Consider the following 26,454-nt stretch of genomic DNA (forward strand, 5'->3'; position numbering starts at 1 on the left):
ATGATTGAATTCTTAGCCAAGTTCTAAAAATAAAAATAACTTTTTGAAAGCTACATTTTTTTAGTTCTCAAAATTTAGATTGTTTTTTTAAACAATTGGTGAAAAGTAGATAACAAAGGAAGAAATTTGGAGGTAGAAATATTATCCCTAAGCAAGGGTGGAGCCACATAAGGGCTAGGGGTACGTGCCCCCCTAAAATTATCGGTGTTTGTATTTTTAATATAAATTTTTAAGTAATAGTTAATAATATATTTAATAAATGCGCTCTTATTACCAAATTCTCTTTATGGTTTAGTGATTAAAGGGTTGATTGAAGTTGCATGAGACTTTAGTTTGATGCTTGCTTGATCTTTTTTTGAACTTTGACTCTAAAGTCCCGCTCAAAAACTAGTTTATCTTTTTTTTAAAAAAAAATCCAATTTAAAATAGATTTCGCTTGCAATTCGATGGAAATAAACTGGGAATTTTTTAATTCTAAATATGAAATTAAAATATAAAATAGGTTTTAGCTTCGATTGCAAATCAGTCTCAAAAAAATTAGTAAATCAATGCAATTCCTTTATCTTCTATGGAAGTTTTTTCTTCAAAATTTAGAGAAGTTTTTAATCTCAATTCTCATTAACGTTCTTTGAATAGGTAATGTTTACTTTTCTTTTCCTACGTAATTTTTGTTATATATATTAGTTTTAGAGTTGTACAAGATAGTTTTTTTTATTACTTGTTAGGCTATACGTATCATATCATCGATATGTAATTTTGAAATTATTCTTAGACTTTTTAGTTCTTATATTTTAAAATCTATATCATAGTTTTTAATATTTTTATTGTGAATAATTTTAGAGTTAGTTATAATTCAGTATGGAGAGATATTTTTATTGTGACATTAATTTTTTGTACATAATTTTTATACCTACATTGCTCTCTATATATTTTCATTTGTTTCCATGTTATTTTTACATTCATATTACTCTTATAAGTTTTTAAAATAATTTCAAAGTTCAAGTTAGAGGATTATTTGTTGTCACTTGTTTGAATATACGAACTTGGCAAGTAAGTTTAAAAATCTTCTTAGACTTTAAGTTTTATGCTTTTAAATCTATATAATAGAATGTAACATTCTTATTATTAATACTTTTGTAGAGTTAATTCAAAACTGATATGGAGAGATATTGTAAAAAAAAAAAAAAAAAAAAAAAAAAAAAAAAAAAAAAAAAAAAAAAAAAAACAACAACAACAACAACAACAATAGAGACAATAAAGGCATCATCTTCAAAGAAGAAAAATGTTTTGCATTCTAATCGATCTTATATAGAATTCAATCTAGAAGAACTACTCATACATCCTGGTCTAAGAATCAAAATTTATTATTATAATTATAATATTTGAGATCAAGTTTGTAGAGCATATTTGCTAAAAGGTCCTTGTCAGCCTCAAAATCATACTTTTCCATTTAAGAAATTTGGTTCAAAGTCAACACGATTTAATTCAGCTTGGTATAGTATTTTAATTGACTAGGATATAACATTTCGAAAGATGTCGTATTTTGTTTATGTTGCTATCTATTCAAACCAAACATAAGTGAAGAGTTAGGAGATGACTGTTTTGTTATTGAATGATGTTCACGTTGGAAGAAAAAAGAGAAATTGCATATTCATGTTGATGGTCCTAATAGTGCACATAATAAGCTTTGGGTGAATGTGAGGCTCTTTTGAAACAAAAACAAAATATTGAGACTTTATAAATAGGATGTCTAACCAAGCACTAGGTCATTTATTGATAGTATTAGATTTTTATTATGACAAGGACTTACATTCTATGGACATGATGAGACAAATGATTCGAAGAATCAAGGTAATTTTCTTTAACTTTGATAATGGCGTTGCAACCATGATAAGGATATTGAAGTCGTGACTTTGAAAAATGCCCCAGATAATTTGAAATTGACTTCACTCAATATTAAAAAAGATATAGTGCATTCCATTGCAGTAAAAGTTGTTAATATGGTTATAAAAGATATTAGTGACAAATAGTTTTCTATCTTGATAGACGAATCAAAAGATGTATCTTCAAAAAAGTAAATGTCAATTGTATTGAGATATGTGGATAAAGGTTATGTGATCGAACGATTTGTTGGAATCATACATGTCGATGATACAAGTTCTCTATCACTTAAGAAAGCCATAAATGCTTTTTTTCTCAACATGAGCTAAACATCGCTAGTTTGTGAGAACAAGGATATGATAAAGTAAGTAATATGCAAAGTCAGTTTAATGGATTGAAAGCACTTGTTTTGAAAGAAAATGAATGTGTTTTTTTACCTTCATTGTTTTTCTCATCAACTTCAATTAGCTCTTATAGCTATTGCAAGTTCAATTTAATGGATTGAAAGTTCTCTTAAATTGTTAATTATTAAAGATTAAATTATTAAAAAATGGAAAGTTAAAATCTCAATTTTTAACATAAAAAATGTAATTGATTCTCAAAAAAGACAAAATAATTATTATTATTATAAAAGAGTAAGGGACAGAAGTCCATATTGAATGACGACATATGGCTGCTTTGGTTCTGGGGCGGCTAAACGTCAAGGTTTTCCATGTGGCACACAAACGATCAAATTTTGATAAATCTATATTATTCATAAAAATATATATATAAAAAAAATCTTTTTCAAAAGCCATTCAGGAGAATCCATCTGTCCCAAGCTTTAATAAAACAAAAAATAACATTTATTTTCATGACGCACTCATCAGTTTATTGTTATATTATATTTTCCATTAATTCTCAATCAATGAATGATTGACATTGCTTCAAACAAACTATAGTCTCATCACTTTTTGACACAACTCTCTTAAGTTAACGATAATTGATATGACTTTTATCATTAGAAGTTGGAGATTTGATATTCATTTTTGTAGTTGTTGTACTAAAGAAACATGACAATATTTCTTCTTCTTAATTTATTTGGTGTTAAAAAAAAAACTCTAAGAGAAGCTTGGAGAGTGAAATAGATCGTTGAGTTGTGTGGAACCGAAGGCGTGACAATTTCTTGGAATGTTAGTTTAATATCATGATTAAAAGCCATACCTTTGAAGATAATCTTTTGGAATCTTTCTTTTTGAAAAGAAAAGATTACGATAAAATTTTAGTGGGACAGGACCCCCACTTGATCTTATCTTATCCTAAAAGAAATAATTCTATAATAACAAACAGTAAATCAATAAGAAAAACAATAAATAAAGATAGATGGGATATGTCTGCAATATCTTCGAGCACGCCGGATCAGAGCCTTCAAGCTCAACTTTTCTTCTACTTTTCTCTCTATGGAGTAGTCTCTCTCTCTAGAGCCCTGGGGGAAATGAAGCATGAAAGTTAAGATTATCTTAAAAGGTATTGCTTTTAGTCATGATATTAAACTAACATTCCAAGAAATTTGAATCAGAAGTCTCGCTTATCCTTGAAAAGTTAGAAGGTATATCATATTTAGTGATTAATTGGTATTCTATCCAAAGGAAGACGTGGTTAACCTTGATGGTAGAATACAAATTATCACAAAATATGATATATTCGTTTAAGTCTTATAAAGATTAAAGATCGATCGATTGAAGATTCTAATTTGTTTTAATGTTAGCTTAATATCATTACTTTTGTCACACTTTTGAAGAAAGTTTTGACAGATTGTTTCAAAACTCCCAAGGTTCGCTCTCTCCCTCCCAATGGTATCTAAACTTCTCTCTAAAATCTCTTGCCCCCAAATGATTGTCAATAATACTACTTCTTCTCCTCAATCTAATGAACCTCAAAGTATTGATGATCCGCTAAGCATCATTCAAAAATACAATACATCCAAAGCATAAATTGCTAAGGTTGAAGATCGTCTCAAAAATTGGACCATTCCTAAGATGGATCCAAGATTGATCTACAAGATCAACAACTTCAATTTTTCTCAAACTGACGTCATCGTCATCACTGAGAAAAACCTTGCAATGAAGGACGAGTTTATCGAAATCGGCCTTCTTCCAAGAGAATCTATAGAGCAAGCTATGGATAAATACAAATACCTACACATCGGATGTGTTCAAGTTGCCCTTAAACCTCTATTCAGAGAAGGATTAGACGTACCAGTCTATCTTGCTCTCAGAGATAAGCGGCACCTTCGATTCTCACACTCTATCTTGGGAATCGTCCAATCAAATCTTGAAAGAGGTTCGGTTTACTTCACATGAAAACCAGGATTTACTATCTCTCTTCAAGATGCAAATCTCCGAGATGCCCTTAGTCTCGATGTCCATTCTCAAGGCCTCAAATTAAAAGACAGATCCCTGCCGTTTGCCGTCTGCTATCACATTTATTTCAAGCTGATGCATATAAATCTATAACCAAGAGCCTTAGGAATATCTCCTAAGGGAAGCACTATGCTTATAGAAGTCAATATAAATAAATCCTCTATGACTGTCCCGAGATTTCTATAATGGAATGAACTCACACAAAATCCAGTTTGGAGAATTCCAGGAGCAAATACTCCTGTTACAAAGCAAAGTGAGGATGTTACAATCACTAAGCACCATAATGGGGATGTTGAAGTCCAGTTCTATTCAGAACCAAGACATCCCAGAATTCAAGAAATCATGAGTAGTAGGCCAAGCATTTCTTTCGAAACACGGCCAACCAGCAGCACTTCCAGATCTATCCCCAGGTCTAGGTCAATGAGAACGTCCATGGATTTTGATAGATCTATTCCGGATATTCATTATGAAAGGGACAAAGGTTCCTTATCTCCTACCCAATCCTACATGGAAAGAAGATCGAAGCCAATTTACAACCAAATCAATGTACTATCGACGTATGAAACTCTTGAGCAAAGATACGAACGAAAGTACAGTCAATATATAGATCTCTATATATCTCAGCCAAAGGAGACTCGAGGAGCTTTCATCCTAAAGGGAGATTTCTTCAAGAGAATGAAAGAAAGAGACGACGAAGCGGCAGAACCTCGCTATCTTACTCTCAAGCAAAGTCCCACTTGGATTATAACTAGTGGAAAAGAGATAGCTACAAACTATCTTCCTGAAGAAGAATCTTATTTTCCTCATCCGGTAGTCCCAACCATCAAGATGGTATCTTCCCCATACAAAACCTTCGATGAAGAAAAAGTCTCGAAGGTTGGAGTACGAAAAATAAAAAATATCCAACATCAACTGAATTATTCAAACAAGATGGTAATAACCTTTTATCAAACAATTGAGAAAATAAAGGATCAAAAAGCTGCCCCAAGTTGAAGTCTTAAGGGCATACCAAAGATTGATCAAGACCGACCAATCTTCCAACCAAATACCTTTCCTATTGGAGACCTAAAAGGAAATCCAGAGGAACTTCTAGTTGAGATTAACAAGAACTTATCAGCATTCAAGATTGATAAAGGAGAAGCAGATTCTTCAAAGAAGACTGAAGTCTCAAAAGTTGTTAATATGATAAGGGAGTCCAAAGAGACTTCTACCTCTTACACAAAGATTCTTCCTGTAGTCTCTTATAGCACGAAAATGAAGAATCATTATGCGAAACCCTCTCCTCCAGATCTAGGATGGGATGATTTTCGTCCATATCAAAAGATTTATGATGGAACCTCCATTATAAGCTGGAATATTGACGGATGTTCCGATCAACAAATGATGAACATCTTCCAAGAGATGCATCTAGCTGCTACCGCATATAGCACTAGAAAGACTGTCTTAAGCACAACTCACATTCTAGTTTCAGGATTCACAAGAAATCTGAGGGACTGGTGGCACAATCAACTTTTTGAACAAGAAAGGCAGACTATCTTAACCACCACAAAAACGGTTATAGTAAAACAAGAGGGAAATCCAGGAGTAGGAATAGCCCCAATGGAAATAATGCAAAATGAACCAGATATAGTTAACTCATTAGTATACACTGCAATGAAACATTTTGTAGGAAGAACAATCATCTACAGTAATCAAGCCACTGAAGTACTTCTCAAGATACGCTGCAGGAAAATGAGTGATTTCAAATAGTACAAAGACGTTTTTATGGCACGTCTTTACAACCTTACATCTTGTGGAGACAAAATCTAGAAATGAAAATTCGTGGAAGGATTACCTCCTTATATCGCTGAAAATTTTATCAGAAGATGTCTGAAATCTTCGAAGGAAATCAAATCAATTGGAATTCTCTCACTTATAGAGATATTACCATTAACATTCAAGCTTTATGCTTAAGTCTTTGTAAAGACACAAAGCATAATCAAAGAATCATCAAAGATGCAGATTATTGAAAGGGACTAGGGACTTTCTACAAACAATATGGTGTTGAACAAAATCTATCGCCTTCAAAGAAAAAGAAGAAATTTTCAAAGAAACCGTACTGTAAAGGTCAGAGAACAAAGGATGAGGAAAAACCTCGAAAAAGGAAGTACTACAATAAAAACAAGAAGTATTCCAAGAAAAAAGGAACTACTTGTTTTCGCTGCAACAAACAGGGACACTATGCTAACACATGCCCCTTGATAAAGAAAATCAACAACCTAGAGATTGACCATGACCTAAAACAATCTCTTCTCTTTGCCATTCGGTCTGAAGATGAAACCTCTATTTCAGAAGAATCATCTTCCGAGGGAATAATCAATGAAGTTATTGGAGATTCCTCCTCTGAAGGATACTCTTACGATTCCTCTCAATTTTCTGAAGAAGTTGTCCCGTGCACGGGATGTATCAATGTTCTAACAAGAGATCAAGAAAACCTACTTGATCTGATAGAAGAGCTTCCAGATGAAATATCTCGAAAAACGATCCTCCTAAAGCTCTGGGAGTCTCTAGAAGGATAAAGCTTGAAGCCTCAAGTCTTGGAACCAATTCATTATTCCTTTCAGGAAATACTCAAGCGAGTTAATAATGGATCATTCCAAGAGCCCACAAGAGCTTCGGACCTCCACATGGAAGTCAAGAAACTCAAAAGGGAAGTTGCAATCAATAAGCAGCGACTATCAATTCTGGAAAATGCATTCAGCAATTTCCAACAACAGTTCTCAAACGTAATTCCTCCAAGAAAAACTTCAGGAGTACAAAAGGATGATGTAGAAGGAATTAACTATATCATTAAAGTCTACAACCAAAAATGGTTATCAAAGGTCACTAGTAAGGTCCAGGATTTCAAGTTCGAAGCAGTTGCCTTACTGGATTCTGGAGCAAATCAAAATGTCATTCAAGAAGGATTAATACCATCAAGGTATTTTGAAAAAACAATGGAAGTCCTAAGAGGAGCCAACAACTAGAGACTTCACATTAACTATAAATTACCAAAGGCGCATATTTGCAAAGAAGATGTGTGTTTCGTTAACACTTTCCTCCTAGTCAAAGACTTATCAGAGGAAGTTATCTTGGGAACACCCTTCCTTACTCAATTATACCCTTTTCATGTTTCTGAGAAAGGATTATCATCTCAGAAATTTGGAAAAACAATAACTTTTGAGTTCTATCATCCGATAACTCCTAAGTACATTTCAAATATTGAAGAAGAAATCCAGTAGTTTATCACTAGGATTTCAAAGAAAGAAAAGAAAATCAAGTTTCTTCAAGAAGACATTCAGAACAAGAAGGTTGCCAACCAAATTAATAGACCTTCAGTCCAAAAGAAAATCTAGCATTTTCTAAAGAAAATGGAAACCGAAATTTGTTCAGACATTCCAAATGCATTATGGGCTTGCAAAAGGTATATAGTCGAGCTCCCATATGTTGATGGATTTGACGAAACGCAAATTCCTACAAAGGCCAGGCCCATTCAAATGTCGAAAGATCTTATCAAAATCTGCAAGGCAGAAATCGATGAGCTCCTCCGAAAAGGGCTTATTAGCCCATAAAAAGTCCATGGTCATGTGCGGCCTTTTACGTCAATAATCAAGCTGAGAAGGAACGAGGAGTTCCAAGATTGGTAATCAACTATAAGCCCCTTAACAAGGCTCTCAAATGGATTAGGTACCCAATTCCCAATCAACAATATTTATTAAAGAGAATAACCTCAGCAAAAGTTTTCTCAAAGTTCGATATGAAGTCTGGATTTTGGCAAATTCAAGTATTTACAAAGGACAGATATAAAACAGCTTTCAACGTCCCCTTCGCGCAATACCAATGGAATGTTATGCCCTTTTAATTAAAGAATTCTCCTTCGGAGTTCCAAAATGTCATGAACGACATATTCAAAAAATATCAGGACTTCACCATCGTCTATATTGATGATGTCTTGGTATTCTTAAACACAGTTGAACAACACTTTAAGCACTTGCAAGCGTTTTTCAACATCATTAAGACAAATGGTCTTGTGGTCTCTTTACCAAAGATCAAATTGTTTCAAACAAAAATTAGAATTCTTAGTTATGATATTAATCAAGGAGTAATCAAGCCAATCCAACGATCGCTAGACTTCTCGGATAAGTTTCCAGACACTATTCAGGATAAGACATAGCTCCAGCGTTTTCTTGGATGTGTAAATTATATTGGAGACTTTATTAAAGACCTCCGTATTATCTATCTCCTACTTTATGAAAGATTGAAAAAGAATCCAAAGCCATGGACGGTCCGAGCATAGTCGAGCAGTCCAATCAATAAAAGCTTTAGCAAAAGGCATCTCATGTTTGTCGCTAATGGATGAAAAAGTTTATCCAATTGTGGAAACCGATGCATCTGACATTGGTTACAACGACATTCTCAAAAAATAAATTAACGGAAAAGAAACAGTAGTCCATTACTATTCTGGAGTCTGGAACGATACTCAAAAGAACTATTCCACTATGAAAAAGGAGATTCTCATAATAGTAAATTGCGTTCAAAAGTTCCAAGGAGATCTTATGAACAAAGATTTTCTGGTGAGAACAGATTCAAAGGCCAGCAAATACATCTTTGAAAAAGATGTAATGAATCTTGTGTCAAAACAAATCTTTGCAAGGTGGCAGGCAATCTTATCCTGCTTTGATTTCAAAATTGAGCCTATAAAAGGCACGGAGAACTCTCTTGCAGATTATCTAAGCAGAGAGCACCTCTCAAGCAAAAACCTTGCTAAGAAAGAAAGAAATCTCCCTCGTAATTCCCTAGAAACCCATGAAACCCCCAGGCTGTCCGCGACCACCAAGGCGGCCTCCGCCATCACAGAACCTCCAAGCTAGCTCCTCCAAAGCTAGCAGCTCAAAGGGCAAATAACCCCTGTCTCAATCTTCTACACCATCTCCTATGAGTGCAGATAACTACGCAATGGACACTGATTTTGAAGTCGTGTCCAGAAGACGTCAAGGCAGTGGCCAAAAGGCACTCTCAATACAGTCAGGCTCAATAAACCCGCCTTCACAACCCTCAAAGACACTGTTACGTCCCACGAGAGTAAGTAGTTCAAATAAGAGACTTGCAAGGTCATCTTCAACATTAATCCCAAAAAAATCCATCAACATTCTCCCAGGTGGTGAAGCCAAGAGTTTTTCAACCAAGGCCACCAATTTCAGGATACTTCACAAAGACTACAATGGTCGATATAACGATCGAGCCAGAATTCGACGGACCATCCATTCAGGAAGTCTACTCTCAAATATTCCCTCATGGATTCAATTATCTTCCTGAGGATGTATAAAAAACGAGAATCTTCTACGAATTCATCTTGGTAGATACTAAGTCCGTAGAGATTACTCATGTTCCGGATCGTTCAGATCCCTAAAAATCTGTATACTCAAAGCTGAGAATTTTCAAAGTGCTAACACCATCCTATTGGAATCAAGGGATGTTTGTGGCAAAGAAATTCTCGAAGCCTTTTAAACCACAAACGTACACATACCGTGACTATATGCGTGCATGGTATATGTTTTCTGGTTTTAAGCTTACAACCATTCCTGGTTTGTGACATTCTGTAAGCAAGCATACAAAATGCACTTTCCGAATTGGTTTCAATCTTGGTGGAACTACTTCGGATTATCTGAAGAAATCTTTCCTGTAGAAGTCCAAAGGTCTTACCACCTCTTTCAAACCAGCATCTATGTGTCTCCATTCTCAATTTAGATTCACACTATACTTTCAAATTCCGTGGATCTTTTGTTGGAATTTCCAACTAGGACCATATGGAAACTTCAAAGCCCTAAGCAAGACATTAAGAATCAAATGGTGGGAAAAGTATGATTACACCCACCTAAAAGCGTCAAAGTTAAAGGATTGGTTCAAAGCCAATGTTCATCTACAGGACTTATCTCGCCAAGAAGATGAACAATTCACTTTGACCAAGAATTCAATTATGAGTTCTCTAGTTGGAGCAAGATCACATGCTGATTTTACTTCAGTACTTAATACAGTTGTTAGGCAATTATCAGACCCTGACGAAACTCAAGAAGATGCAAATTCTTCTGCATATGTGAACAATGAAGTCGAAGATGACGAAGATGACTATGACCCCTTCGCAGATTACGACATCAATGACCCGTTTTTAGACTCACAATCAAATTAATCTAAAAATGGTTTCTCAAATTATTATTTAAATTTATGTAAATTATTTAAATCACTTTTGTATACATGTGTGTAACCATTCTGCAATTATCATCGTCGTTTAGGAGAGACCTGCATTTGAGACGAAGATGGTGGAGATAGTATGTTCCTGGAGTGGATTAACCAACCACTGGCCACAACGATTAGCTGAAGATTGGAAATCTCGGACAGATCACTATAAAAGAAATGACTATAATATCCCATTAACTCATAAGGATTACGTTAAGCAGTCAAAGTAGGTGGGGTAGCCGAAGAAGTAAGACCCTGGATTGTAGTCCCAAAAGAGTTGATATGGTAGATATATGTAATAGTCGTTCCAATCCAGGCCATTCAGGAGAAACTTGGTGACATCATCAATGGTTATCACGTGAAGATCTTATCCAGCGTGCTCGAAGATAATGCAGACATATTCCATCTATCTTTATTTATTGTTTGTCTTATTGATTTACTATTTGTTTGTATTATAGAATTATTTCTTTTAGGATAAGATAAGATCAAGTGGGGTCCTATCCCACCAAAACCTGATCGTAATCTTTTCTTTTCAAAAAGAAAGATTCCAAAAGATATTTTGCCAGTTAGGGGTCCTGTCCTATCGGCCACATTTTGGAATTTTTCAATCATGTAATCTTTATTTATTGGGATGCGTGTCAAAATCTTATCATAATTGTTAGTAGGCAGAAGGCCACAACAATTCTATAAGTAGTACTCGACCTCGAAATAATCATAATAATTAAAAAGAAAATAAAACCACAACAGTTAAAATATAAAAGAGAGGAGAAAAAGTCAAATAATTATTATTTTTTTATAAAAAAAAAAAAAAAAAGAGAGTTGACACATAGAGTTAAGTATTTACTATTCCCATTAAAAAGACCTAGGAATCCATCCTTACCGTAATCAATGGTTGGGATTAGAATGTTCCATCCTAATCTCAACCCTTCAAACAAGTACTCCTTATTGGTTCAACATAAATCATCAAATAACTTATTAAATGTTAATTGAATTATAAGTTTACTTGATAAATTTTTTAAGTTTAGATGTAAAAGGTATTTTAACTTTAAAAATTAACTGATAGGTATTTCAACTTTTAATAGTGTGAACTTTAAATATATTAGATCGCTGAAATTTTAATTTTTTTAAATTGATTTATTTATTAGACATAATTTGTTTGTTCAACGGGACCTTAAAATTTTTAATTTTGTGTCATATAAGTTTGTGAATTAAAAAAACGTTGAATAGATCAATGATTTATTAGACACAAAATTAAAAAAATCAGAGATTTAATTGACATAAAATTAAAAATTTAATAAAAAAATATTAAAGACATTTAAATACCAATATAAAAATATCTCAAAGCATGAATTTGATTAAAAGGTAGGAGCTTCGCATGTCAAAAATAAAAAAGTATATTAAAAATACTTTTTTTAGTTAGAAGTATTACCTGTCAACGTTCACATAAAGTTTTTTTTTCCATTTTGGCAAAATAAAGCATTTTCATTCCTTGGCGGCTAGCTAATTTGAGACATAATAATATAACTTTTTCAGATCAATTAATTCCATTCATATGAAATATCATCATGTTTTTGAAAATATAATATATAGGAAATAGTTTGGGACACCAAACACAATGGGATCAAAGAAAGTTCAAAACTTGGAGCAATTATTTAAAAGGCACATGATATGCAACTAGATATTTAGAGAGAAATATCCTTCAAATTTATACTTTTATAGTTATTATGAACTGATACATTATTCAATCTACATCCAACGATTATTATAAGATAGTTAGATTGTGGTAGACTCATTAGAATAATGTTTTTAAAACTTGTTTTACGTCATATGAGTTTTTTTCGTTTAATTCAATAGTTGCATGAATGAACATTGAACAATCAACATTTGAAATGATAATCATTATATTATTCATTAGACTCTACTTAAATTGAAAAGTCATGTTATATTGAAGTGAAGTGGCAACTTTATTGACTAATCCATAAAACTTGCACAATTAGGTTATGTTTGTCCAAAATGAATCTTAATAATCTTGTTAGGTTCATATCATTATTTCATAAGTAATATATAGAGTTAACTTGATATGTAAACATTAATTAACTTAAATGATAGAAACAACATTTAATACTTACTAAACTAGATACAATATTATCGAATGTTTGGAGACTAAAATTGTAATTTAATAAATCTTAACTTTTAAGATATTAGTACAACATTGATAAAGTGGTTTATTTTCAAATTTTCATCCTTTGTTATTTTTAAATTGTCATTATTGATTAATTATTTAAGTTATGTTCAAAATAAAACCGTAAATTTCATGGGTTATTTATTTTTTTTCTCTTATAATATATTATCGTTTGAAATTAAAAAATTAATCATTCCATGACCACACAAGCAACGTTTAGTTATATAAGGGACTTGAAAAAGAAGGTTTCATTTAAAATTATTGACAATCATCATGGTATAAAAGAACTAAAAAAAAAAAAAAATTGTTTCCATCTATGCATAAGTCAAATTTGAAAATAATATCTTTAAACTTTTATTTGAATGCATGCATCGGTGTATACATTGACATAAAAGATAAAACTATCATTATTAATATTATTTCTTTTGGAATCAAACTAACTGGAGAATAACTCAATTTGTATTCTTACATGTTTTTGGAATTAAAAAACAAATCCTAAAAACCTTCTAACTTTTCATATACGAGAAAAATTGTATGTATGTTACACAGTATATGGTTTAGATGAATATTTTAACATATGATTTGAAATTTAAAATTTTATTGGAAAAGTATATTTATATTATATCAAGTTAAAACTTTAGAATCCCACTCCTCGAACACATTAAAATAAGATCTTAAAAATATTTTTAATTTTGTTTGACTCATTTTAACCCCAATAAAAAACACAATAGAATTTTAGTAAGAAAATAAATATGTCTAAAGAATAATTCTCAACATCATATTTTATTAAATATAACAATAATAATAAAAGACAAACTATGTGATTTATTAATTAAAATTTCTAAAACTATGTTATGGTGTTGTAATAATTATCAATTGAATAATAGGAAAAAGATATCTTATTTTCCAACGACCTACTTAAAAACATAGAAAATTTATACAGTATGTTATGGTATTTTACGTACTCTTGATACCGAATACATATTAATGGATTAGCTTGCATAGTATGTTTATAATAATTTAGGGTTGTGGGTGTAAAAATTTGTTTGGACTAAGTATGAAACTTAACAAAATCATACTAGCCTAATTGAAACTAGGTTTAAAATTTTAACAACTATAAAGATCTTATTTATCCTAAGAATTAAGAGGCTATAATTTGATATTTATTTATTTCTAAATAATAATCTTTGGATATTCTTTGACATATTATATTAGATATTTTAACAAGTTGTCAAAGGATAATTACAAGTACAATGAGTGGAGTGAATGAGTAATAATAATAATAACAACAAATTATTTAATGGAATTTAAATTGAGGATGTTGACTGCTAACATGATTTTGAAATAATTTAATTTCCATACGATTGATCGCATGTACTTTTAGTTAATGTTTTGTATTTACAAAAAAATATAGAGAAGGTTAAACATTTAAATTAAGCATGTTTTTATATAGAGAAGATTAAACATTTAAACTAAGCATGCTTTTATATAGAGAAGAATTTCAGAGAAAAGAAAATTAATTACATTTGAAGACTAATTCTTCAAATTTTCTTCAATTCCTCAAACAGCACGATCTTTGCAACTCTTCTTGGATTTCGAACAAGACATCACTGCTAAGTCTTTCCCGTTATTTTCTGACAAGGATTTAGTTTGTGAGAACTAATCTTTAAAAGATTAAGGGAAGATTTTTAAGACGAACTTTTTCTCTATGTTTTATAGTGATGGGAGATTGAGAGAGAATTGAGAGAGAGTAGGAGAAGAAAAAAAACTTCTGTGTTCTAAAATTACAGCGAAGTCTCTGCAAGAGAGGGGAGTTAACTCCATTTACCCTACTCACCTCAACTCCTTTGTAGCTATAGAAGAGTTATTTGTTGGGATTGATGTTCTAATTCTCCCGAAGTCTCGTTGTTTTGTAAAGATATACATTGTTTGATGAATAAAATAATTGTTATTTAATTCGGGCATTTATTCGTATCCAATAAACATAGCTCCTTGGTTATCTTATGTGAACTTAAGCATGTATATTTGATATACAAGTGGATCATGCTTTAAGTGATAAGCTAAATAGGTTTGTAGTATAAGGATTAAGGTGGGATATCTGATCCTGGTGACACAACGGATACAACCCGCTTTCTAGAGGTTTGCAAGTATTGTAAACTACTACAGATGGTAGATCTTGACCATTCAATGGAGACGTGCGAACGGGGGTATCCTATAAGAGTTTGTATAAGACCGGACCACGAGATGATTCGTCTTTATATAGAACGCTTTGATGATGGAGACTTACATCTCACCTAAACAACCATAAGTGACACGACCTCAATCCTGAGTGTTTTGGGAACTTCTGCCTTTGAGGGCGGTTCTTTGATTAGTATAGGTGAGAGTGGTCAGATTACCAACTCAACATGCCTACCTTTTTGGGAACTTGTCTGATCTGGGAGCTGGGAACTCAATCCACAAGATGAAATTCACTCCTTTTCCGAAGCAGGGATAAGTAGAGAGATTTCTCCCTTAAGGACTGATTCCGGGGTTTGAACATAGTGGCCACAACGTCTCTTTGGAAGAGAGGACTCGATCATAGTAGGGCTATGACTTATGTTCATTAGAGGGATCAGTGGTACTTAAGGAGTTAGATGTAACTACATGGGCATAAGGGTTGTCGCACTTCTGATTGGTTAAGATGGACACATAATATATCTGTGGTAAGGAGAGTTCAGCTGTCGGTCTTTAGTAGAGTGTCTGGCAGTTAATGGATGGTGGATCCTGTGACTAAAGAGTTTAGTCAGTTATTCACGTACCATTGGAGCATCGAGCTACAGGTCCATATGGTCCCCTTGGTAGCTCAATGGATTCAGTTGAGGATCAGTTCTTGGTGTTTATTTGAAATGTTCAAATTGACAAGAGGTATTTTGATTATATATGATATAATCGATATGATATATGAGATACATCTAGTGGAGGATTAATGTAAATGAGGTTTACATTAAGTATCATGGAATATAAAAAAGAACTATGGTTTATATGTTTCATGAGATGAAATATTAAAACTATAGGTTATAAATATAGTATGATAAGTTGGTTATCATTTATATTTATAATAATATTAATTATTGAATAATTAATTCTTTTTCTCTAATAACCAATTGAGAGGGAGGTTATTAGTAGTTCATGATAATCGTGAGATAAAGGAAAATTATTTTTCTAATTTTAGTAAGTGTTTGGAAAAAAATGTTTTGAGTTTTCGCTCTCGCAAAAGGAAACTCACGGAGCTTGCCATGTAAATACTGTTATTCTAAGTGACACTTGAGCGAAGTAAATGATTGTGTAGTGTTTTGTAGGCGACAGACACTGAGCTAAACAATCACTTAGCTTTTGCTAGACGATCGCTTAGTTTTAGCAAAACGATTGGGCATCAACCTATGCGATAGGTTTCAACCATCTCTCACTTGCCCAATCGTGTACACGATTGTTCATTCCTCCTTCGTCTGCCCCATACCAAGTCCACACAGAGCCCACCCTCTGGATTCTCACACCGAGAATACCAAGATAGCCTTCTTGGTGGTGTCATACTCAACTCAATACTGTCGAGGTTCTGTGGAGGTCGTTCGTGTTCTTGTTGGGGAGTTCGTGATCAAGGCGATCGTTGAGGACGAGTGCGAAGTATTCGTGCAGTATTGCGGTCGTGTTGTTGGAGCGTTCGAGGTTATTGTGTTCGAGCATCTGTGAGCAAAAAGTGTAGAGACGAGTCGAAAAACGTTTATAGCTTTTCTCCTTTGTATTTTCATGTAGTAATTTTTGTAACGATTGCATAACTGTATGTTTTGTTTACGACTGTAATTTGTAATGCTCATTCATGATTGTAATTTGGAAGGATCTATTTTCCACTGCTCATGAAAATCTTGAGTTCGATTTCCTTCATTATTATTATTAAATAATCCAGTTAATTAATTTTAATTAATTAAATATCATATATTTAATTAATATGGCTTTTGAATCATATACAAATTTATTTTCCTCACATAACCTATAGTCTTAATGTGTATCCCATTCACATGAAACTTAACATATAGTTTTAATATAAATCCATTCATATTAAATTTAATCTGTAGTTTTAATATGAATCTCATTCATATCATTTAATATTTGAATCTTATTCAAATACATTATTATCTCATAGGTTAATTTTGAATAAGATTCAAAATTAACTTTATAATATAATGTATCTATATACATTATATTTATTGTATCATATACAATTAACATATATTTCCTTATAACTTGAACAATTCAAATTCTTCCAAAATAAATTAATCATTGTTTTACCATTAGTGTACTAGCAAGGGACCTAATGGACTTATAGATTAGATCTCCAATGATTCGAGATTAATTAATTTTGAACTATGGGTCACTTCACTAAAAATGATTCATAGTTGCACTTTTCGCACGGTAGAATATTTCTGGGTCCTTGGATATAACCATTACCAGTAAGTCAATCTTTCACGAGTCGTTCGTAATTATAGCTAGGTCAAATTATTGTTTTACCCTTGTAATTACCTCTTGCTCCTTAAATCCCATTGATCTCTATTTATAGTCCAATTATAAACAAAATCTCTTTCAGGCCAATGAGAGAGAAGGGCCCATTGTTCAAGACCCAGAGTCAGCACCTAAGGGAACGACTCATTTACTTGCCCTAAAGTCATAAAAGAGTGCATTCCATCTTGTGTAGGTATGTTCTGAACTCTCCACTCGGTCCTATCCCCAAAATGATAGGCTTATTAAGTCGGCAAATTGAGCCACTCTCACCCGTACAAATCAAAGGATAAACCCTCACAGGTAGGAGTTCATAACTCACTTAGAATTGAGATCAAATTACATATGGTCATCGTATGAAATATTAATCTCTTCAGTGAAAGGTGTTACAAAGAGGGATTAATTATTTCACGGCCCGATCTTATATAAATTCTTTATGTAGGATACCTCCACTCGCATATCTATACATGAACAAATTGGATCAAGTCATGTGTAACACTTACAATATTTGAAACAATTACAAACTGGGTTATTATCCATAGTGTTACTTGGATAAGGTACCCAACCTTATCCATATACTAAATCTCTTTTAGTTTATTGGATTGAGTTACACAAGTCTAAAGACAAATAAAATAACTCTTTATTTTATTAAATAAATGAATTTTGTTTATACATTACAAACCACAAGATTTAGGACATAACCCTGACAAATTTCTATACAATTTTTCTAAAAAAAAGCATATATAAATATTATGAGTACAAAAGATTATATATATGTAAATGTTTTAAAATAAATATAACCACTACAATAAAGTTGGTCTATTTTAACCATATTTTATCGAAGATTATTAAAAACCTTTGGAAAAAAATTTACATTTATCGGAAGTTTTTAGAAAGTTTTTAAAAGATACATCAATTTTATGGAATGTTACAAAAAACTAATTCTATTTTTTTTTTTTTGTAGATTTACAATGACTTCCTCTTGATTGTAAATTTTATTTTGATTTTATAAATAATTTCAAAATTATACAAAGATGAATTGATGTATGTATTTACAACATATTTGAAAAGAAAAAAAAGGTACAAAAGCATGTAAAAAATATTAAATTATTATAAACTCACTCATTCGTATGCATTTACAAAAATTAAAAAAATGAAACAAACTACAAAATAAAACAGTCAATCACTCTATTGATCTCTAAATTGCTTGAACCTTGACAAATTTCTTAAACCTCGAAAACAAAGTTTTCTTCTCTACCTTTTCAATATATGAGAATCAATAGGTGAATCTATGATTATAGAGAAAAGAGCTATAAAAGCATATAAAAAACTAATGTTGTATCTTCTTCTAGACATAGAATTGAATAGATCATCATTGAAGAAAAGGACATATGTTAAACAAAAGAAAAAAAGAAAAAAAAAAAAAAAGAAAAGGACAGATGCTAAACAAAAGAGGGAGAGACAAATGTGGTATCTTCTTCTAGACGTAGAATTGAATAAAGATACTTGAAGCAAATTTTTTTTATGGTAATGTCTACTTCTAAAGTAAAGCTTAAAGAAGAAAAAAAAATGTTGGGAACGATGTTGCCATTAACAAAATTTTAAAAAAAAGTTATAATAATACAAACCAAATTTCTGAAAAAAAAATAAAAGAAAAAAAATTAGGATAGCGAGTTAATAAAATTAAATTTAAAAAGAAGAAAAAGAGAAGGGAGAAGTTACCGATCGAAAGAGGTTTAATTTAACTATTTGGAGAAAAAACTTAGATTTCAAATCATGATTATATTTTATTTTGATTCAAATCAAATATACTTATAAATTATAAAACTATTAGAAATAGTTTGTTAGATAAATGATATTAATGTTTTTTTTAATGTCAATTATTATTATTTTTAGATAAAATGAGATTTTCACTACTGATGTTTTTAGATAACAAGAGATTATATATAAAATTTAAATCTAGATTTCTTTTATTAAAACTTATATTTCTTTAACATGGATTAGTTTTTAGATTTTATAATATATATATATATATATATATTTTAACTTCAACGTGAATGCCAAAAAGAAAAAAAAAGATAGATATCAATATATTTTTTTCATAGACCCTTTCACATTAAATTGAGATAGTAAATAGATTTTTTATTTTTATTTTTTAACATGATTTTTTTAATTATATTTTTAATTCTTTTTTCATATCCCTTTTAGATTTTAGATTTAGATAATACTAGCTTCTTTATTTTTTATTTATATTTTTTAAAGAGTCTTTTTAAATATAAATATTTAAAAATATTTACACTTCAAAGAAAATAGTTTCAAAATACAAATCATTTTGAAATTTTTTCTATTTAGGGAAAAATTTTTATTTAATAATTTAAATATGAAATTTCCTAGAGTGACCTTGTATCCATCACCTAACATAGGTAAAAAGGAAAACCAAAAGATTTTTTTACGATACTGTTTAGATAATATAGATTGAATTAACCAATTATTTTAACCGAAACTGACATGTACTCCTATTTTATGTTCGAAGATTCAATCCTCATCTAATTGTGGTAAGTTCCCATTTCTAAAAACATTCCCTTTTGTCCTCTTTTTCAAACATCTGAAGATTAAAAAAAGAAAAAAGAAAAAAGAAAGATTTGCTTCATAGCAAATTGGGACCTAACTTGATTGAGCCTGGAGAGCCCCAATTCACTTGTAGCTATTGGTCTTCAAGTTTTCAACATATAATGGAGGATGAGCCTATTTCATTTTTCATAAATAAAGTCTAATTTAATCATTTACCCTTGAAGAAAAGTAATATATCAAAAGTACCCCTTTACAATATTTAGATAATGAAATGTAGAGATTGTGCATTAAGGTTCGCATTATATTTGGGCTATAATTAACACATCTTAATTAAATACAATAAAGAGAAGAAATTAAGAGAAAATTTAAGGTTTAAAATAGTATTTAAGCCTTTATATATATATATTATTGAACACTTTTCCAAGTGCATGATCTAGATTCCAAGTTAAATCAAACCTCATATTTTTCACCTCAAACTTTATAGTTTAGGCAACTTTGGATTCTTATTTTAAATATGATATCAAACTTAGTCTAATCATGTTACTAATTAATTTCTTATTAACATGACCAAGTTTAACATGCCAATCATTCAAAGAACACAACATATAAATAGAAGATTCCATTTTATTTATGTCTAGGTTTAATTTGAAGATTCCCTCAGTTGTACAATCCTTCCTTGCAAATCTATTATGAAGATAATTGGACATGAGAATTTCCATGAGCAGCGGAAGGATCGTTCTAAATTTCAATCTTATATGAACGTACACAATTATAGTACACAAACGGAAACAACGGGCTATGCACAAAACCAAAATTACAGCATGATTTTCTACAAGATCAAGTGATAGAATTACACACACCTTTGAAGACTCATCTTCAACACCCTTGATCATGAGCGCTCGAACAACTAGTAACACTGCAACACGAACGCTCGAACACTTCGATCACTACATTGCACGATCACAACGATCTCGAACACAATGATCACCCAAATCATGAACACAACGGACTCTACGAACGAACTCCACAGAACCTCAACTGTGTCAAGTTGAGTATGACACCACCACAATGGCTAACTTGGTATTCTCGGTGTGAGAATCCAGAAGCGTAGGCTCTGTGTGGACTTGGTTAGAGGCAGAGACCGGAGGAGAACAATCGTGTAAACGATTGAGCAAGTGGGAGATGAGAAGGTCTATCGTATAGATGATGCCCAATCGTTTAACAAAAGCTATTCGATCGTTTAGCTAATTCGGCAAGCTAAGTGTCTATCATATAGAGATACTCCACGATCATCTAGTCTCTCTTCAAGCTGTCGTTTAATAAATCGTATTTACTTAACCTTTCCATGGGAACTTTCTGAGGTTGGAATTCTCAATCCAACAACTACTAAATTTAGGAAAACATTTTTCCTTTTATCTCACGGTTACCATAAAACTACCAATAACCTACCACTCAATTGGTTATTAGAGAAAAAGAGATAATTATCCAATAATTAATATAATTATAAATATAAATGATAACCAACTTACCATACTATATTTATAACATATAGTTTTAATATTTCATCTCATGAAACATATAAACCATAGCTCTTTTTCTATTCCATAGCACTTAATGTAAATCTCATTTACATTAATCCTCCAATAGATGTATCTAAACATCACATCGATCATATCATATATAATCGAATTACCTCTTGTCAATTTGAACATTTCATCCTCAACTTGAATCCATTGAGCTACCAAGGGGACCTTATGGACTTGTAGCTCGAAGCTCTAATGGTACATGAATAACTGACTAAACTCTTTAATCAAGGGATCCACCATCCGTTAACAGCCAGACACTCTACTAAAGATCGACAGTTGAACTTTCTTTACTACAAATATATTATATATCCATCTTAACCAATCAACAGTGTGATAACCCTTCACGGATCGCTCGTAAGTACAGCTCGACCAATAGCCATTATGCCCCTGTAGTTACATCTAACTCCTTAAGTATCACTGATCCCTCTAATGAACATAAGTCATAGTCCTACTATGACTGAGTCCTCTCTTTCAAAGAGAGTTGTGGCCACTATGTTCAAGCCCTGGAATCAGATCTTAAGGGAACAATCTATCACTCCTGCTTCGGGGAAGGAGTGAATTTCATCTTGTGTAACTGAGTTCCCAGCTCCCAAATTAGAGAAGTCCCCAAAAAGGTAGGCATGTTGAGTTGGCAATCTGGCCACTCTTACCCATACTAATCAAAGGACCACCCTCAAAGGCAGGAGTTCCCAAAACACTCAGGATTGAGGTCGATCACCTATGGTTGTTTAGGTGAGATGTAAGTCTCCAACATCAACGACGTTATATATAGAGACGAATCATCTCCTAGTCCGGTCTTATATAAACTCTTTGTATAGGACATCCCCGCTCGCATAGCTCTACATGAATGGTCAGGATCTACTATCTGTAGTAGTTCACAACACTTGCAAACCTCTATAAAGCGAGCCATATCCGTAGTGTCACAAAGATCAAGTATCCCACCTTAATCCTTATACTACAAACCTATTTAGATTATCACTTAAGGCATGATCCACTTATATATCTCATATACATGCTTAAGTTTACATACAATAACCAAGGAGCTTTGTTTATTGGATATGAGTAAATGCCAAAATGAAATAACTATTATTTTATTCATAACAATGTGTATATATTACAAACAACGAGACTCCGGGAGAATTAGGACAACAATTCCAACACATTGTTCTTAGTAAAGGTATATAAATCTGCCATATTGTTTAAGTAAACTTGACCTTGTTGAGGAGATAGCTCGAGGCCAAGTTATTTCTTATCTTAGGAGTGTGTAGGATACCTTTCAAGGAGATAGCCCGGATGTAAACTTTAACTCCACCTTGCCAGTTCCAGCAACTTTCATTGACTGGTGATATCCCAACAAAATGTTCTTATCCTTAGTTCTAGTATAAGTTTTAAAGAGACTAAGTTCATGATAGACATGGCGCGTAACACCAGTGTCTATCCACCACCCCTCAGAACCACCGACCACATTTACTTTTACAATCATGGCAATTAACGGTTCTTCTGTCAGGTTCGCCTGACCAACAGGACGACACTTGTTCCTTCAGTTCCTAGTCATGTGTCCAGGTTTATTACAACCAAAGTAAAGAAACTGTATTGTTTCTCCCGAGGGGGTTTTTGCTTCTTCTAATTGTTCTGATTGTTGAAACCACGGTTCTGACCTTTTCTTTTAGTTTCCTTGGACTTTTGGTAAGCCTTTTTCACGACAGAGGCGGGTTTACCAGGAACAATGTTCACCTCCTCCCTCTGGTCCTTCTTCCGAACTTCTTCCTCAATCCTCAGCCGAGTGATTAGACACTCCAAGGAAAACTCCTTGGTCTTATGCCTCAAGGTGTTCTTGAAATCCTTTCACAAAAGATGAAACTTATCAATAATAACGACAACTTGGAACTGCTTGTTTAGAGGCATACCTTCACTTATTATTCACTACAAGAATTTTTACCTGTTTCGATATTTTTTTTCCACTGCATTAATTTTCTTTAGCATAGGCATATTTATCTCGGCAAAAATTTAATGTGTCAGCCAGAATAGAGCAATGTGCACATTTTTTTAAAAAAATTTATCTCGACAACAATTTGAACTCCCTCCCCCGCCTCCTCTTCATTCCCTCCATCCCCACCGCCCACATTTCTTCACACCCCACCCCCCGCTCTTCCTTCCCTCCACCCTACTCTATCTTTGGTTTGTATATGGATTAATATAATGAAGGATGAATTATTTGTGTATTTTGGTTTTAATTTTGTACATGGGATTCATTTTTTAATATTGAAGTTTAATCTTTCCTTTTTTATGGATATAATATGCTTTAAGTTTTAAATGGAATTGCTAAGGATGTTTAAATAAAATTAACTAAATTTTGCACTTTTTACTTGCTAATGTTAAATTATCGATTGACCTAAAAAACTTCAGTTGATAAATAAAGGTAAATTTAATATCATATCATCTAAAAAACTCTAGTAAAGAGTCATTTTGTTTGATTGATTAAAAATATTGTGAGGAAAAATGAAAACTTTGAGGAAAAAAAATTAGTAAATGGAAAATTTTTTACCCTTTAGCTTCATTTATTTAGCTTTTATCAATAAAGGTACACAATCGTAAAAATTTGACCCTTTTTCTTTACTAATGTTCTTGTCACATGCTTGATGCAGACCGGTCCTTCTGTAAAGTAAGAAAGAACACTAGAAATGTAGTGATTTCTCTATTGTTCTTATCTTAAAGGCCAAAACTTAGAGATAATGAAATATCTCCTTCATATAGCCAAAACTTAGACATGCTTTATTCATTTGGTTCAACGATGAATAAGGATTGGATTAAGCTTAGAGTTAGATTTTCAAGAGAGTACATTGACGGAGTTGCACAATTCATGGAACTGGCAAAGTGTCATGTAAATGGATGTATATGTTGTAATTGTTTTTAGATTATCTAGAAGCCTAATTGTGCACACTAAAGGAACTTTGTTCTTGGATTTATTTGTAAAGATCCTAGAGTTGAGTTATATGCTTTTATGACTATCGAATGATGAGTTTAGCCTTAAAATAAATTTAGGTGGATTTAGGGGGGAGGGATTCACTTCAACGCTTTCTATACATTTGTTGCTACTTTATGGTTTAAATGGCGTTTAGCTAGAACTAGGACATGTTCGTAGCTTAGGAGGGGAAGGGGAGATGTATATGTTGTAATTGTTTTTAGATTATCTAGAAGCCTAATTGTGCACACTAAAGGAACTTTGTTCTTGGATTTATTTGTAAAGATCCTAGAGTTGAGTTATATGCTTTTATGACTATCGAATGATGAGTTTAGCCTTAAAATAAATTTAGGTGGATTTAGGGGGGAGGGATTCACTTCAACGCTTTCTATACATTTGTTGCTACTTTATGGTTTAAATGGCGTTTAGCTAGAACTAGGACATGTTCGTAGCTTAGGAGGGGAAGGGGAGATGTATATGTTGTAATTGTGTTTTAGATTATCTTAAAGCTTAATTGTAGACTTTAAAGGAACAAGTTCTTAGCTAATTTGTAGGGATTCGATAGTTGTGGAGGTTTAAAGGGCATTGATCTATTTGTTTAAGTGGATTTACGACATGTTTGTAACGTGGGGGAGGGGTTCACACCTTAATTATAACTGTTTTAATCACGTTTTAGATAGTATAATGGTTGTTTGTGATGTTCATGTTTGAATTATGAACATTGACGACATGTTTGTAGCTTGAGAGGGGGATCATTCCCCAAGACCATTTTACACATTTTGTTTAAGTCTTCGTGTGATTGCTAAGATCTTTTTGTGCATTTTTCTTTGTTTATTTTAATAAATATTTAATAATATTTTTTTTCCTATTTCAAGTTGTTTGTGTAAATTCTTAAAGATCATTTTTTTGGAGATTGCGAGAATATTTTGTGAGATGATTACTTAGTTGGTTTAGTATCCCACTTGTTTTGGCTTAAGGAAGATTAAACTCTTTTTTGTACAGGGAATTTGTAAGAAGTTAGAAAAGCTCAAATTTAATTGTATACACAACTTTTGTTTGTAGAATTCTATAGCATGTGTATTGAAATTTGTCTTATTTTTAAATATATAAGCTTATTTTTGTTATCTTTATCCCCAATTAATTTGTTTGAAGTTTAATTTTTTATGTGCATAATTAGGTATTAAGAAAATAAAAAATTGGTTATTTAATTGTTACAAAAAATATATAAAATTATAAACAACTTATGCCCATGCAAATAAACGTTGGCAGAAATCTGTCTATTGAACTAAAATTTTATTTTTTAGGACTATGCTTTTCCCAATGCAAATTATATTTTGTTGGGAAAACACATATGCCGACGCAAATAATTGTGTTGCCAAAAATGGTATTTATGCTGACGAAAATAGTTTTCGTCGAGAGGAATTTCTCCCGACATGGATACGACGACGATTATGCCGAAGCAAAAAAAATGCGTTGGCATAACCTATCCCGACATTTTCAATACTTTGCCTGATGTTTTTTGGCGTGGGGAAAGGTGAAAATTCTTGTAGTGATTCATGGGCTTTCTTCTGTACCTCATGGGACTAGCCTCCACAGATTTGTCATCCCTCATCTGGAACTTAAAGTAGTAGCTGACGACATACTTTTTCAACCTGGCTTCCTGGGTATCATACTTCTTCTATTGGGCGTCCCAAACATCCTTTGTTGTCTTTATTGTGCTATAGTAATCATACAAATCATCAGTCAAACCATTTAACATGAATTTTTTACACAAAAAATCTTTTTCTTCCCAATCAACAGGTTCTTTTATTTATTGTTCAATCAAATCTTCATTGGGAAGGTTGGCTTCTCCATGTTACAAACATCGACAACTTTCTTGACTATAAGAAAAAAAACAGCATCTTCTACTTCCACCGTTTAATGTTCACACGTTCAAACCGGAACGGATGGTTGAGGTCAAAGATCAAAATTTCATTCTGATTTGAAAGGACCATGACAGAATCGACAGATGAACCGTCTTAAAATTGTTGGAAACTGTTAGAACTGCTACTCTCCGTTAGACAAGATTTGACAGCAGCAGATAGTCAG

The 26,454-nt window shown here is 32.3% G+C and overlaps 1 long non-coding RNA gene across 1 annotated transcript; it reads left to right on the plus strand.

Moving 5' to 3' along the window:
• Window positions 1-3,228: 3,228 nt before the first annotated feature.
• Window positions 3,229-11,225, plus strand: LOC120069246. Its single transcript, XR_005479481.1, has 2 exons — window positions 3,229-3,387; window positions 10,592-11,225. It is a non-coding gene; the product is annotated as an uncharacterized LOC120069246 (long non-coding RNA).
• Window positions 11,226-26,454: the final 15,229 nt, after the last annotated feature.

This window comes from Benincasa hispida, unplaced genomic scaffold (genome assembly GCF_009727055.1).
Source record: "Benincasa hispida cultivar B227 unplaced genomic scaffold, ASM972705v1 Contig297, whole genome shotgun sequence".
Classification (NCBI taxonomy): Eukaryota; Viridiplantae; Streptophyta; class Magnoliopsida; order Cucurbitales; family Cucurbitaceae; genus Benincasa; species Benincasa hispida.